The 15,506-nt window shown below is 40.7% G+C and overlaps 2 protein-coding genes and 1 long non-coding RNA gene across 4 annotated transcripts in view; 1 reads left to right on the top strand and 2 right to left on the bottom strand.

The window, feature by feature from the left end:
* TFRC (transferrin receptor) overlaps window positions 1-8,514 on the bottom strand; it is a 32,882-nt gene extending 24,368 nt beyond the window's left edge. The window contains exon 1 of one of the 2 annotated variants that reach the window (XM_042457383.1): window positions 8,368-8,514. The gene's annotated coding sequence lies outside the window, so the exon portion shown is untranslated. Of the gene's footprint in view, window positions 1-4,444; window positions 4,534-8,367 lie in introns of those variants that run through there. The other variant, XM_042457384.1, reaches the window with a different exon arrangement.
* The window catches only part of ARMC9 (armadillo repeat containing 9), a 1,183,007-nt gene that overhangs the window by 1,032,195 nt on the left and 135,306 nt on the right, over window positions 1-15,506 (bottom strand). The gene's annotated exons all lie outside the window — the stretch shown is intronic.
* The window catches only part of LOC121925355, a 30,739-nt gene continuing 30,194 nt past the window's right edge, over window positions 14,962-15,506 (top strand). The window contains exon 1 of the long non-coding RNA XR_006102860.1: window positions 14,962-15,016. This is a non-coding gene — a long non-coding RNA (uncharacterized LOC121925355). The remainder of the gene's footprint in view (window positions 15,017-15,506) is intronic.

Raw genomic sequence — 15,506 nt, 5'->3', positions numbered from 1 at the left:
ACTGTTGATCCAGGCAGCTTTGAGAATTTTTCTTACATCGTTGCTTATCTGAATCCATCCTTTGCTATCTTTACAATGTTGTTCACCTCTTGCATACACAGAGCAGACACTGGCAGCTGCCACAAGTACTGCACATCCCTGCCTGGCACCCGCACATCAGAGAAAACACATCAAATGCTACTGTTTACTGTTGCTGTTGTTTTAGCCCCTGGGCTTTGGGATTCCCAGTGCCACATGGCCAGAAGGAAGAAGAACCCACTTACATGGCTATCCCTCCAAAGAAAGACCGCCAACAATACCTTGAGAAATTTTCTCCCCCTCCCATATGGTTCTTAACACCTTTGCCTGATGAAGAAGCTGTGGAGCTTTGAAAGCTTGCATCATGTATTTTGTGAATTTTGGGTGGCCTATTAAAGGTATCACTGTTTTGTGGATTTTGGATGCTACTGTACTTTGCTATGCGGCCAACGCGGCTACACCTGAATATGTTTATTGTTGGGTTCTTTCAGGTTGTTTCCAACTTACGCCCACCCTAATGCGAATCTATCATGGGATTTTATTTTCATGGCTGAGTGGGGATTCTGAGATTCACACTCCAATCCTCAAACCACTACATCACACTAGCTCCCTACCAAGTATTGTTGTAACAGCACAAAGCACAGCCATTTTAGCTAGAGAGCGACTTGTCCCTTTGAAAGATACAAGATACAACTCAGGGATTGAGCTAGGAGCTAAATTACATTAAGAGAAATAATTTTTTGGCTGCTGCAGCCATTAATATATCATTCTGCTTATTTATACTTTCACAACGTAACCAAGGCTCAGGGAAACTTGCAAAAGTACAAATGAAAAACACACAGGTATGAACATACAAGAAATTATTACACTTGTCTATAGAATTTAAAAGAATCCATGGGTCAAAACAGACAGGCCAAAATAAAGCTGCATCGGGTCACTTTGGAGGTATGCTGTTTAAATGATGCATGCATCCTAAGAGGCCAGAAGCTGTGCCAAAGTTACGCTGTACTCCTTAACACTGGAATGTGGCTTTGGTGTAGCTTCCGACCACTAAGGACGCATGCATAATTTGAACAGCATAACTCCAAAGTGACCCAGAGCAGCTTTATTTTGGCCTGTCTGTACGGGCCCCATATTAACAGAAGGCAATTAAAACAGGAATGGCTGTTTCTTCGACTTGACTTCCCCAGTGGGATTCAACAGCATTAGAGTAACTGATGCTTTAGAAACTTAACCACTGATTACATTCTGGCTATATCTGGCCAGAAGTGCTTTCCTTACAAGATGTAACAATATTCCAACTGAATATTTTAGAGGTCAACATTGGAACACATCATTCCCTTAAGTCCCAAACTGTACCCTATTTGCTGCTGTTCAATGCTCATTTGTACTGCTGTTTTCCCTATAGTTCTGTTCTTTCACTTTCTGCCACAGATGTTATTTTAAAAAATGTGTACAGTGGTCCCTCCACATTCGCGGGGGTCAGGAGTGAAGGACCCCCATGAATGTGGAAAAAGTGCAAATAAAAAACCACTGTTCTTTTTATCTGAGAGAACCTATCTCTAGGAATCTCTAGGTTCTCCAATGCAACTCTATGGCCAATATCTGCCAGACATTGATGATAGAATCATGCTGGAGGACCTACAAATGCCTAGAGAAACAACTCTATGGTCAAATTCTAGCAGAGTTTGGATGGAGGACCTAGAGAGGACATATCAATCAAAACCACAAATAATCAAATCCACAGAAGTCAAAGCCACAAATGTGGTGGACCAACTGTAGTAACATCCAAAATCCACAAAACCTTTATTGGCCAACCAAATACATGTTGCAAGCTTTTGAAGCTCCTCCGGCTTCTTCATCATGCAAAGATGTTAAAAATCATATAGGAGAAAAAAATAATTTGGTGATGTAAAAAAATCTGTGATACCAGAAAGTAGTGGTTCTCAATCCTTGGCGCTCCAGTTGCACTGCCCACAAGCCAGGGATTCTGGGAACAGAAGTCCAAAATATCTGAAGGCTCAAAGCTTGAGAACCACTGCCAAAAACTTGGCTTTAGCTAGAGCAAACCATGTTCTACCACATGTGTCAAAGCTAGCATGATATGAAAAGCACATGTTCTTGCTGGCATGTGGGAACCATTCAGCCGAGACGTAGTTATCCTGACACTTGGAACAACTGGCTTTGTCTCCGCTCAGCCTTTAGTTATCCTCGTGACTTCCCTTCAAGCAATTAAAGAATATGCATGGGTAGCAGCACTTACAGGCAAACAGAAAGGTTTGGGCAGCAAGCATTTTGTGAAAAGGGTCAAATCCTACACCAGCTCACTCATATGCCCCGAGCCAGCATGGTGTAGCGGTTTGAGCATTGGACTATGATTCTGGAGAACAGGGTTCGAACCCATGCTCATCCATGAAACCCAGTGGCTGACCTTTGCCCTATGGTCAATATCTACCAGAAACTGAATCATGCTCTAGGAACCTCTAGGTTCTCCAGCACAACTCTATGGTCAACCTCTGGCATATTGCACTGAAGGACTTAGAGATTCTTAGAGAGAACATATGAATCAAACTCGCAAATAATCAAATCTGCAAATGTGGAGGGCCAACAGTAGTCTCTTCTGCAATTCTTTAAGCTAGTCTGAAAATTTATCAGAATCAGCACAGTACCAGTATATAGACACACAAAAGTTTTGCAGCTGCTGTCTATCATATTTATTTTAGGACACCCAGCAATTTAAGGCAGGGTGGACTTACAAAACCTACATGAGGAACATGCCTTTATTCTGTGCCCAATACATTACCGATGGTCCAGCCACTGTTGCTGGACTGTAAGTCCCAGCAATTCTTGCCAGTGCAGCCAATAGTGAGGAATGCTGAAATTTTGGCCCTATGATATCTGGAGGGCAACACAACTCCTATCCCCTTGATCCAGCAAGTAAGTCAAGCAGAGGTCCTGGGAAGTCTCATCCAAGTCACAAAAATTAACCATGGTTTACATAGCAGCTTGGAGCATTTTTGCAATTGTCCGAGGGCTGCATGTGTCTCCATTGATTCAGTCATCATAGTCTACCTCCACCGATCTCAACACACCAGGCAAGAAACTGGGTTTTGTACATGTTCTGGACAAAAGAGATTACAGCTTCTAAGACTACCATCACATGGGCAATGCTTAGCTGCTGTGTTGAGATAGCAAAGCAAGACGAGTCCCACCTTTCTGCAGGGAAGACAATACGACTTCCTAGAAGGAGACTAGGAATGGGAAGGGCAGCTATGAAAAAACTAGACAAGATCCTAAAGTGCAAAGACATACAACTGAGTACCAAAGATAGAATCGTTCAAGCCACTGTATTCCCCATCAAGATGTACAGAGTGAGAGCTGGACAGTGAAGAACGCAGGTAAGAAGACAAGCACGTGAGATATGGTGCAGGAGTAAAGTGCTGAGGGTACCAAGGACAACCAAGAAGACAAACAAATGGATCCTTGAACAGACCAAGCCTGAACTCTCCCTGGAAGTCAAGATGACCAAATTGAGGCTGTCGTACTTTGGCCACAAGTATGAACGACAGAGTCATTGGAAAAGATAATAATGCTAGGAAAAGTGGAGGGAAGCAGAAAGAGAGGAAGGCCACATTCCAGTTGGATGGACCCTATTAAGGAGATCATGGATATGAATATGCAGGACCTGAGCAGAACAATGGAACAGTCTTAGAGATGTCTCAACCACAGGGTCGCCATGATTTGAGGAAAGCCCCAGAAAAGTTAACAACAACAAAATCTGCAGACCTCCAACTGAAGCTGAATGCAGCAATATGAAAGCAAGAGCTTGGTTTTGTGACCCTACCAGGTAGAATTCCAGGGAAGGAGATGCCTCCAGCTATTAAGCATACTGACCCATTCAGATAGGATCACACCTCAAAATACGTACTGGCTTTTTAATTTCTTATGCATCCATTATACACTCAGGTGGACAACATCAGCAGATTTAGGGGCTAATTTTATCTATCAGATCCATTTTGGTCTGAATGCTCCCTGCCAAGATCTGGTGGCATGAGAAAAAAAATGCTCCATCACTTCCCATTTAAAGCAGGACATATGCTCATGTGCCTTCATTTAGTCCTAAAAATGCAGACATTCTCTTAGTGCTACAATATGCTGGTGGAAGGGGGCACATCCAATCTATGTAAATGTAAGGCTTAAAAACTATAAACAACCTGAAAACTGCTTTTAAAATAAGCTATAGATTACGGTCTAATCTACATTGCAGAAATATGCAGTTTGACACCACTTTAACTGCCATGGCAAGTCACACATTCTCCACTCCAGAAAACCCTGTGGTCTTAGGGTTGTCATAAGTCAGAAAGGACTTGAAGACACACAACAGCAAATTAAAACATTCCCTCACCATTTAACAACTTTTACCAACCTGACAAAGAGTTTCTGTGATCTGAGAACAACCGAGAAGTTGTAAAATTCTTGTGAAATTCACAGGGACACTCCTTATATACCTCCCATTTTATATACCTCCCATCTTATGTAAATGCCATTGGACTACCTCCAGAGTTTGTTTGTAGCAGCTCAAAAATAAACCTCTTTAGACAGAGTAGCTTTAATCATTTACAAAGTTCACCTGCCTGTCAACAGACAAAGGAATCAAGTACTATAGGAATGTATCATGTTTACATGTATTTATGGTTTGTGACATACTTCTGACAATGTTTGGATAAAAATAAATTTCCCTACTGTTATTTAAAATGTGTTTTATCTTTCTTTATGGTCTGTCCCCATGAAATACTTTTTTGAAATGCTTTCTGCATGTTAATTTAAATTGTATTATCACCAAGAACCTTTGCTCTTGGCTTTCTTAATTTAGATGGCAGACAAGAAAGTGAGGCTGATAATGCAGCATTCAGCAGCACTGAAAAGTCTCTGCCCCAAGGACAACTTTCTACTCTGGGAGTAATGCAAGTGCTCCAGAATCTGGATCCATTGTTAGTTGTTTAAAGCCAGCTAGAATTTCTCAATTACTCAGTTTGCATGTTTGGGGGGGGGGGTTGTCTCTTAATGGGTCGGGTTGCGTAAGTAAGTTTTCTTGCAACACAGGATTTTTACCACATTTGTAGTGCAACAATGAGAACATATCCCAGGGAAGTACTTATGTGTGGTGTGATGGCAAGACTTCTAAAGAAACTGGTTCTGGCATAATTTGTTTAAGCAGGTGTGGTTTTTACTCGCTGTTCTAGTTTTATATACTGTGACTTAAACCAACAGAAGGAGGGGAAAATACTCCCCACAATAAAGATAGTCTTCAGTTACTCTGAATTTAAAACGACAGCCAGCCCTCTGTATCCATGTATTCAAGCATCCACATCTTGAAAATATTTTTTATATGAATCCCAAAGCAAACCTTGATTTTGCCATTTTAGGTAAAGGACACCATTTTACTATGCCACTGTATTTAATGGGACTTGAGCATCCATGGGGGTCCCGGAACCAAACACCAGTGGATACCAAGGACCCACTGTACACTGCATTACCTACAAACTAACTACAAAATAGATTCTTTTTTTAACAAAAAGGATGGGAGTTACAAGAAACTAAACATTAACGGAAGCAGCAACTGACAATTACAAGTACAGTAAAAGCCTTTATATCAGTCCTGCTCAAGGCTGCATTGGCACCAGGATTAGTGCCAGTCTCCGACAAGTTTCCAAGGAAGATACAACTGGCCCTCCATATCCACAAATTTTTTATTCACAGCTTCAACCATCCACTGCTTCAAAATATTCCAAAAAATAAATAAATCACTACAAGCAAGCCTTGATTTTGCCATTTTATATAAGGGCCCTTGGTATCCCTGGGTTTGGTTGCAGGACCCCTGTGAATACCAAAATCTTGATATTCAAGTCCCATTAAAAACAATGGATAGTAAAATAGTGTCCATTATATCAAATGGCAAAATCAAGGCTTGCTTTTCATAATTTGTATATATGTACAACTGTACCCAGGAATAGCGTATATATACAAAGAGTGTGTGTGTGTGTGTGATTGTGTATTATAAGGCAGATAGATAAAGGGGAGAAAGAAAACTATTCACAGTATACATATCAGAGAGCCTGAGAAGCATCACTTCAGATGACTGTATGCTTTTTGAGAGAGCCAGATCCGTTCCCAGAAATACGGACTAGTCAAATCTGCCCCAGCATGCAGCCACCCCAGTTGTATTTGTTCCTAATCAGATCAATTAAAGCTTGCAGCCTTCACTTCGGATACAAGAGGGAGGTGCGGTGGGTGAAGGTTACGGAACAGCCGCAGCAAGGTTCATGGTGCACCAGCACAAGCCAACACAAAGCGGCCTAATATCACAAGGAGGAGGCCCGGCCTGGCAGTGCCACTGGAAAGGGAGGCCCTAGAGAAAGAGAGCACCGCAGGGGGAGAATATTTCACATAGAAAGGGGCAAAAGTGTCCTGAGCATGGGTCCAGAGGCCCAACAGCTATGGCCTCTTCCTCTCCTTACAAGCAGCCTTCCTTTCAAGGTCAGGAAACAGTTGGACCATGCGCTGTAAAAGCACATGTCTGCTGCTGCTGCTGCGCCCCACCCCATATATTCACTGCTAGGCCCATGTTTTGGGGGGGAACTGCATATCCCATTCTATAATAAGCTGTGCCATACTGACCACCTGCCTATCTAGGCTTCTTGCCTGTTTTCAACCCAAACCAATAAATGTATTTCCAGTTCTTTAAAGCCCAGCACATCTTGCTTTTGGGAATAATGCCTCTCTCTACAGCCATGCGGCTGGCTCCCTCAGTAGGGGAGCAAAACCCATATTTAAAGATGTCAGCAAAACCAATTATCCTTCCTTACTCCACATCAAAGGTCCCTTTTCGTCCTCACCTCACACAACAAGACCGTTTCCCCAAAGCTGGCCTGGGCTTTTAACAGTGCCAAAGAAACGAATGTCACCTCTGGTCAAGGTAACCCCCATGTGCACCACTTGCCAATTAATCTGCCAATCCAAAGTAACAATTTGCATGGCAAATGACATTCACATTTTGCCTCCTGGACTTTGGGATGCTTTGTTCCCAGGGCCACATGGCCAGGAGGAAAAGAGAGGCACCCGCTTGCATAGATATCCCTCCAACAAATAACAACACCTTGAGAAAAGGCAAGACTGTGTGACTAACATTGACAGTTCATACTTCTCTCCCCTCTGGTATGATTTTTTAAAAACACCTTTGCCAGAGGAAGAAGCCGGCGGAGCTTCCAAAGGTTGCAGCATGTATAATGCGCATTTGGGTTGGCCCTATAAAGGTACCCCTGCTTTGTGGATTTGGGGTGTTATTGCACTTTGCTGTATGGCTAACAGGGCTATTTCTGGATACGGCAGGGAGAGGGAAGAAACCCTCACAGATCATGCAGCCCCTCCACTATTACCAGTAGTAATATATTATTATACTATAACATTATTATTATAGTATTACATTGAATAATAAAATAACATATTATTATTAGATTTATTTTGTAGTATTAGATACATTAAATTATATACTATATACTACTACTATATACACTAAATACATCTAATATAGGCAAACAAAAATCCATCAGCAATACCTTTTCTGGCCAACCAAAATGTGCAATATACTCTTCTTGTACACTGTGCATTTCAGTTGGCCAATCAAGGTATCGCTGATGGATTTTTGTCTGCCTTCGTTAAATGGCCAACGCAGCTATCCCTGCAGATATCTAATATATATACTGTATTAAATAAATTTACCTATACTTTGTTTATATTACTTGTATAAATGTAGTATTATATTGATTTTAAAAATAATATCATTCATTACAAGCATTTTATATATATATACATACAAATACTTATTTGTGCCCCGCTTTCCCCCACAAAGCTGGGACAGCTTACAGTCTAAAAACACACACAGTACAATTAGAAGTGACCATTAAAACTGAATTAAACTCATTAGCATATTAAAACACAACCCCCCCCCCCAGCCAGGATACTTCCAAAGCCTCCAGCCCAGAAAACTGGTGTTTGCTGTGGGTTTGGCTTTTGCACCAAAAGCTGCCAAAAACAAAGGCCCACAATATGCAAAGGGCTGCAGTTAAGGGCAAGGAGTTGGGATAAGGGTGGTGCAGAGGTTTGAGCGCTGCTGGACTTGAGACCTGGGTTCGAATCCCCCCTCTGCGTGACCTTGGGACTAGAGTCACAGTGTCTCAGCCTCAGGAGAACCAAAAGGGCTGGAAAAGGCACAACCAACTATGAGCCAGGCGTGCCAGCCCTTGGCAGCCATCTCCTCCCTCCAAAGCCCCTCCATCCGCCCCGCTTCACCTTTTGCACCCTTGGCTTTTGCTGCAGCAGCAGAGCCCGCTCGACTCGCACGTAGCCACCGCCAAGGAAGGCGGGAAGGAATGAGCCTGGGACAGAGAGGGCAGGCAGAGCGCCAGAGAGAGCACGCGAGCCCCTCTGCGCACGCGCACACGCTCGCGGAGGCGTGGCGGCACCCTCAAGCCACGCCCCTTACGCACGCACTACAAGCGGCCCCACCCTCCCGCTCTTTACCGTGACCTAAAGGTACAGTACATTTATACGTCCCCGCCGCCATTTTCTCTTTCCCCCGCCCCTGTCCCGGCTTGTTATATAAAGGGTGACGTAAGACGTTGCTGCGAAGACTACAACTCCCAGGATTCCTGGGAATTATCCTGCTGGCTGAGGGATGCCGGGAGTTGTGGTCCCGAGGGGAAGAAGCTAAAGCCGTTGTTGCATGTGCTTTTCAGATTGTTTTATTATTATTATCATTGTTATCATTATATATTTTTATTTAGGCAAGCTTTTTAAAATATCCCAAAAGTGGCTTATTTGGGGTTTGTGTGTGTTATGTTTTTAACTTTTGTATGTTTTTAATTATTATTGTTACTACTACTCTTGTTATTATATTTATTTATATCCCACCCTTTCCCCAAAATTGGGACTCAGAGCAATTTACAAGATTAAGAACAGTACTATCTTTTTTTAAAATTACATTAAAAAGAATTAAATTATTAATTGAATTATTTATTAGTCTTTAATGGTAATGTTCACTTACACTGTTTTAAATAGATTATTTTTTAAAAAAATATTAGTTAATTAATTAATTAATTAATTTCTATGATGCCTTTCTCCAGAAAGGGAGCCAAGGCGGATCACAAATAATTTTTTTATTAAAAAAACTTATTACCATGAAACAATTAAAAGTGTTGTTGATTTTATTTAATTTTAATTAATTAATTAATTGATTGATTTGACTATGAAGTTTTCTTGAGATAGAAACTATAGACTGGTTGTTGTTGTGCAGCTTCAAGTCGTCTCCTTTCTTAAAGGTGACCCTATTGCGAGGTTTCCTTGGCAGGATTTATTCAGAGGAGGTTTTTGCCTTTGCCTCCCCCTGAAGCTGAGAGAGTGTGACCACACTGTCTCACCTGGGATATTGAAACCTTAATTAATAAATAAAAACCCACAGCATCAGCATTTGGCTGCTACTCGTTTAGGGATCTCTATGAGGGCCAGCATGATGTAATCATTTGGGCATTAGAGACACTGGGAGACCAGGGTTCGAATTCATGCTCAGCCATTGAAACCCACTGGTTGACCATGGGCAAGTCACACTCTCTCAGCCTCAGAATGGCAATGGCAAACCCTCCTCTGAAAGGCATGCCAAGAAAACCTCATGATAGGCCTTAGGATCGCCATAAATCACAAGCGAATTGAAGGCACACAACAACAACAAAAGTCATCATGGTTCTTCACAAAAATAATCCCCCCAAACTCTGAATTAGAGACTGAGTTCCATATATTAATTACACAAAATTGAGAGTCATAAAAACCTTTTTAAAAATCCCATTGTGGGAGAAAGGTTGGGTATAAATTCTTGAAATAAATAAATATAATTATGCTGGTTTTATAAGAGTTTGGTGTCCTAAATCCCAAATTGACTTCAGATTTGCTCCAACACAGACAACATGTTATATTTTCCACAGCTTTGGTTAATGTGTTGTCAAAGGTAACTGACTCTGCAAAGAATTAACTCTGCAGAAAGTAAGAGAAAGGGGTTAAAAAGTCTGCTTCTGAAGACACTTAAAAACAGTTTAATTTGCTGGCATGAAAGGCAAAAATCCATTTAAAAGCACTAAAACGAATCACACTGGAACATCAGCGTCCGCACTTAATTGAAGCTGAGTATTAACTGAATGGATAAAAAAATATCAAATTAGTAAAAGAACTGTGTGTGGTATAGCTTTTTTATTGGGTTTCTTCAAAGTCAGTGCCCCAAAATACATTTGAAACAGATACAGTCTTGAAAAAAAGGTTGTTCATTGCGTTTTGTACTTCCAGTGATTTGTGACTTTAAGGGTGCATCTACACTGTGAAAATAATTCAGTTTGTCAGTGCTTTAACTGCCATGACACAGTGCTATGTAGTTGTAGGATTGGTAGTTTTGTGGTGCCACAACAAACTACAAATCCCAGGATCCTGTAGTTAAAGCCACAATCGTTAAAGTGGTGTCAAACTGCATTAACTTTGCAGTGCAGATGCAGTTTTTGAGCGTATCCATGCTGCAGAATAAAGTAGTTTGACACCACTTTAACTGACATTAATGAATATGTTTTGCAGAATCCTGGGATCTGAAGTTTTGTGAAGCACCAGAGCTTTCTAACAGACCAGGCTGAATACCTCACCAAACTACCAATCCCAGGATTCCACAGGATGGAGCCATGACAATTAAAGTGTTGTCAAACTGCTTTATCTCTGCAGTGTGGAAGAGCATCTAGTGAGCAACCGTGGCCCTCAGTTTCCATTGCCTTTTGACTTCAACTCCCATTAAACAATAGCATTGCCTATGGTGAGGGATTATGGGAGCTGCAGCCCCCAAAAATTCCCAGAGAAGGCTTTGTAATTCCTGCCCCTTTTTAATGGGATTTCATACATACACACCCCAAAATTTACCACAGAATTTTGCAGCAAACCACAAGGCATTTCAAGTGAGCAAAATGCTGGCTCCCTCTTTGCCATGTTGTGGTTCTGGACTTTTATTCTGAGGGGGAAATGTGTGATTTAAATTAAATAATAAACTGTGTCTCTCTGTTTGTATACGATCAACAAAATTCACCCCTGTTCAGGAAAGCTTTCCAGCCACAATTAATTTTGTGAGGCACCACAGCTCTCTGAATACCTCACCAAACTACAAATCCTAGGATAGAGCCATGACAACTAAAGGGGTTTTATTACTTTAGCATGCAAACGCCCCACAAGGCCCTACTCTGCTTTTGCTATGAAAAGCCAACTATAGCGCATCCACCACTTCTGAGGGGATTTAGTCGGCTTGACCCCAAAGGAGGAAATATACATTGTAATTGTGGAGTGTAATAAAGATGGCGAAGATATAAAAAAATAAAGTTAAGAGAGGAGCACAGTACAATAGTCAAGGATATTGTAGACTACTGTGGAAGTACAACAGCCAAGGCTATCTTCCTCTGAGGAGAATTCTCCCTCAGAATTTCTATTCTTAATTTAAGAATAAAATTAAAAGACATGGCCGTTTTAGTCTTTGGAATCAGTGCACCAAATGCATCTGAGGAAGTAGACTGAAGTCTAGGGAGTTTATCACTGGAAGCAGATTATCCCGTGAATATCCCAGAAAATTTGCATAATTACGCAAAACCATCTCACACGTCTCACAAAACCCACCATGAAAGTGGTCACAAAGAAGCATCAATGCACATCTTTTTACTTTTGGGATTTCAGTGACAATGCATTTCCAATATCACTTTATTTGCACACTTGCGTGTGATAAACATTTGCGCAATTATTTGCCATTTTCGCTTTATTTGTGGGATGCTTTAAATGCGCTTTAATCTCCTCTCTGTAATGCCAAAATTAGCCTCAGTGTGATAAGCCCCAGGAAAGCTCATGCTGTCAACTTCTTTCTTTCAGTTAGTCTCAAAGGTGCGACAAGATCTCTCTACATTAAAATAGATCATTTAACTTAAAATGCGTTTAACTTAATTTAAACACTTTTATCTTTTAAACTGTATTTTATTCTTTCAATGAGTTACATGTTTTAATACTACACTAGTTTAATTCTATTTTAATGCCCACTTTCATATGTTTTGTATGTTGTAGGTGTCAACCAAAGTTTGGGAACCATGTCTACTGCCACTGCTAAAGCTGAAGTGTTATATCCTTTTGCTCACTAGTAAGAGAAGTCGTGCAGCTTCAACACTCCGTTTTATTTACCTTTTCCAGCACTAAAATGTTATTTAAGAGATGTGTTTAATGTTGTTGTTGTGTTTGTTTAGAGGAGGTTTGTCATTGCCTTCCCTTGAGGCTGAGACTTGCCCAAGATCACCCAGTGGGATTACTGGCTGAACTAGGAATCGAACCTTGGTCTCCAGAGTGACATCCCACACTCAAACCATTACACCATGCTGGCTCTCGATGTGCCCTCCTTATCTGCAGATTTTTTATCCACAGATTCAAGCATTCATGGCTTGAAAATATATATTTCTTTATTTCTTAAATTTTAAAATTGTGTTGTTTAAAATACAAAGAAAAACAACTAGCACACAATATACATATTCTACTACAGTTGCTCCTATGTTTTCGCGGAGATCCGTGGTTTTGATTATTTGTGACATCTGTTAAAGTTAATGGCACACGCAGAAGCGTGTGTCCATTCAACCTATGCGGCTTGAATATCCACGGATTTCTGAATTCACGGGGGGATCCGGAACAGATCCCCCACGAATTCAGAGGGAGGACTGTATTAACATTTCTTATTCAATCCTGATACATATGCTTTTTCCATGCTTAACTTCCCAAATTTCCTCAACCTGTTACTCAAATATATGCATAATTCATATAAATCCTATATTTTATTCTCCGATTAATGCCATCCAGCTAACAACATCCAAAGATTATAATTACCACTATTATTTTATTAATCTTTATTAATTCCCACATTTTCATTATACCCCGATGTTTACTTATATACTCTACAACCTGCTCCCAACTTTGAACAAATTCCCCTAGTTTTTCATATTTCATAAATATTTTTAAAAATATACTAATTCTAAAAAGCAAACCTTGATTTTGGCATTTTATATCGGGGACACTATTTGCTAAACCATTATACTTAATGGGACTTGAGCATCCTCAGATTTTGTTATCCACTGGGGATCCTGGAACCAAACCCAAGTGGATAACAAGGACCCGCTATATTTGTTTGTTTGTTTGTTTGTTTGTTTAGTGTTTTTGTACCCTTCTCTTCAGCCTAGCCTCTATTTTCACAGAAAATGAAGAACCTAGAAGGGGAAATGAAGGATCTAGAAGGAAAATGAGGAACCTAGAAGGAGAAATGAAGAATCTAGAAGGAAAAGGGGGACATAGAAGGGGAGATGAAGAATCTAGAAGAAGAAAAAGAGACCTAGAAGGGGAAGTGAAGAATCTAGAAGGAAAACAGGGACCTAGAAGGGGGAATGAAGAATCCAGAAGAAGAAAAAGAGAAACCTAGAAGGGGAAGTGAAAAATCTAGAATGAAAAGGAAGAAACTAGAAGGAGAAATGAAGAACCTAGAAGAAGAAAAAGGGACCTAGAAGGGGAAGTGAAGAATCTAGAAGGAGAAAAGGCGACCTAGAAGGGAAATGACGAGTCTAGAAGGAAAAAGGGGACCTAGAAGGGGAAGTGAAGAATCTAGAAGAAAAGGGGACCTAGAAGGGGGAAATGAAGAATCTAGAATAAGAAGAGGGGACCTAGAAGGGGAAATGAAGAATCTAGAAGGAAAAGGGGGACCTAGATGGGGATAATAAAGACTCTAGAAGAGGGGGAAAGGAACTTAGAAGGAGAGAAGAACCTAGAAGGGGCAAAAAGAAAGAAAGAATCTAGAATGAAAAATAAGGAACCTAGAGCCAACCTGTTTGAGCACTAGACGAGGCTGCTGCCATACTGCAGAATTAATGCTGTTCGACACAGCTTTAACTGTCATGGCTCCATCTCATGGAATCCAGGGATTTTTAGTTTGTTATGGTGCAAGGGCTCTCTGACAGAGGGCTAAATAGCTCACAAAACTACAAAGCTCAGAATTCTATATCATTGAGTCATGGCAGTTAAAGTGGTGTTTAACTGCATTAATTCTGCTGTGAAGATGCAGCCTATGACTTGAGACCAGGGTTCTAATCCCTGCTTGGCTATTGAAACCCACTGGGTGACTGCTGGCAAGTCACATCCTCTTAGCCTCAGAGGAAGGCAAAAGCAAACAAATCTTGCCAAGAAAAACGCCTGAAATCAAAGGACTTGAAGGCACACAACAACAAGCAAAAGCGTGCACGCTAAGTTATGGAAATAAAAAATCAGAACTATTACTTTCTTATAAAAAATAAAATTATACAAACAAGTGCAACATCAAGTTTTTAGAGTGTTTCCAGATGAGGGTTTTTTAAAAAATTGTGCATTTAAATTGCCTCATTCACAGAATTATAAGGTGCTAATCTTTATCTTTCATTCATAATAAACCCTTCCAGCATTTCTTGTTTATGTTTTCTGGCTTTGTTAGATAACTTGGCTCTATGCTGTGAAAAGTGTCATGTATTTCCATAGACAAAACATATGTAAGCTTAAATATATGTCCTGCATAATCCACTGTGAAAACCCAAAGGCCAAAGATTTGCTAAGCTAAATGGTGAAATACTGAATGAGGAATGACTGATCCCATTTTCCAGGAATATTTGGCTAATTAATACAAAGGTATACAGATGAGTGCTTTCACGCTACACAGTTATATTACATTGCTATAATTACTTGCCTTGACTATTATACAGATTCCTGGGATTTGTAGTTTAGTATGCCCTAAATTCCCTAAAGGCACCACATCCCATCTGATCTTGGAAGCTAAGCAGGATCAGCCTTGGTTAGTACTTGGATGGGAGACCATCATTGAAGATGTGCTGTAAGTAATGCTTCACAGTTACGAACTGGTAAAATCATCTCAGTATTCCTTGCATAAGAAAACCATCCAAAATATAGGGGGTCACTACAAGTTAACCCTCAGCTTGAAAGCACGTATTCATATCCCGAAGGCCCCAGATCCCATCTGATCTTGGAAGCAACCTGGTTAGTCACTGGATGGGAACCGCCAATGAATATCAGGTGCTGTAGACTATGTTTCAGAGGAAAGAGCTGGCAAAACCACCTCTGAGGATTCCTTGCCTAAGAAAACCCTATGAAAAATTTATGGGGTTTCCATAAGTCAACAGGCAACTTGAAGGCACATGCATACACAAGGCACTAATGCTCTCCTCCTAAATGTTTGTCAAAATATTTTGTAAATATTACAAAGCCCAAGAGTCCATAAGATGAAGCTGTGACAGTTGAAGTATCATAGAATCATAGAATCATAGAGTTGGAAGAGACCACTAGGGCCATCCAGTCCAACCCCC

The sequence above is a fragment of the Sceloporus undulatus genome, chromosome 3, assembly GCF_019175285.1.
Source record: "Sceloporus undulatus isolate JIND9_A2432 ecotype Alabama chromosome 3, SceUnd_v1.1, whole genome shotgun sequence".
In the NCBI taxonomy this organism is placed as follows: domain Eukaryota; kingdom Metazoa; phylum Chordata; class Lepidosauria; order Squamata; family Phrynosomatidae; genus Sceloporus; species Sceloporus undulatus.
Note: the sequence above shows the minus strand (reverse complement) of the source record. Positions and strands in the feature narration are given on the sequence as shown.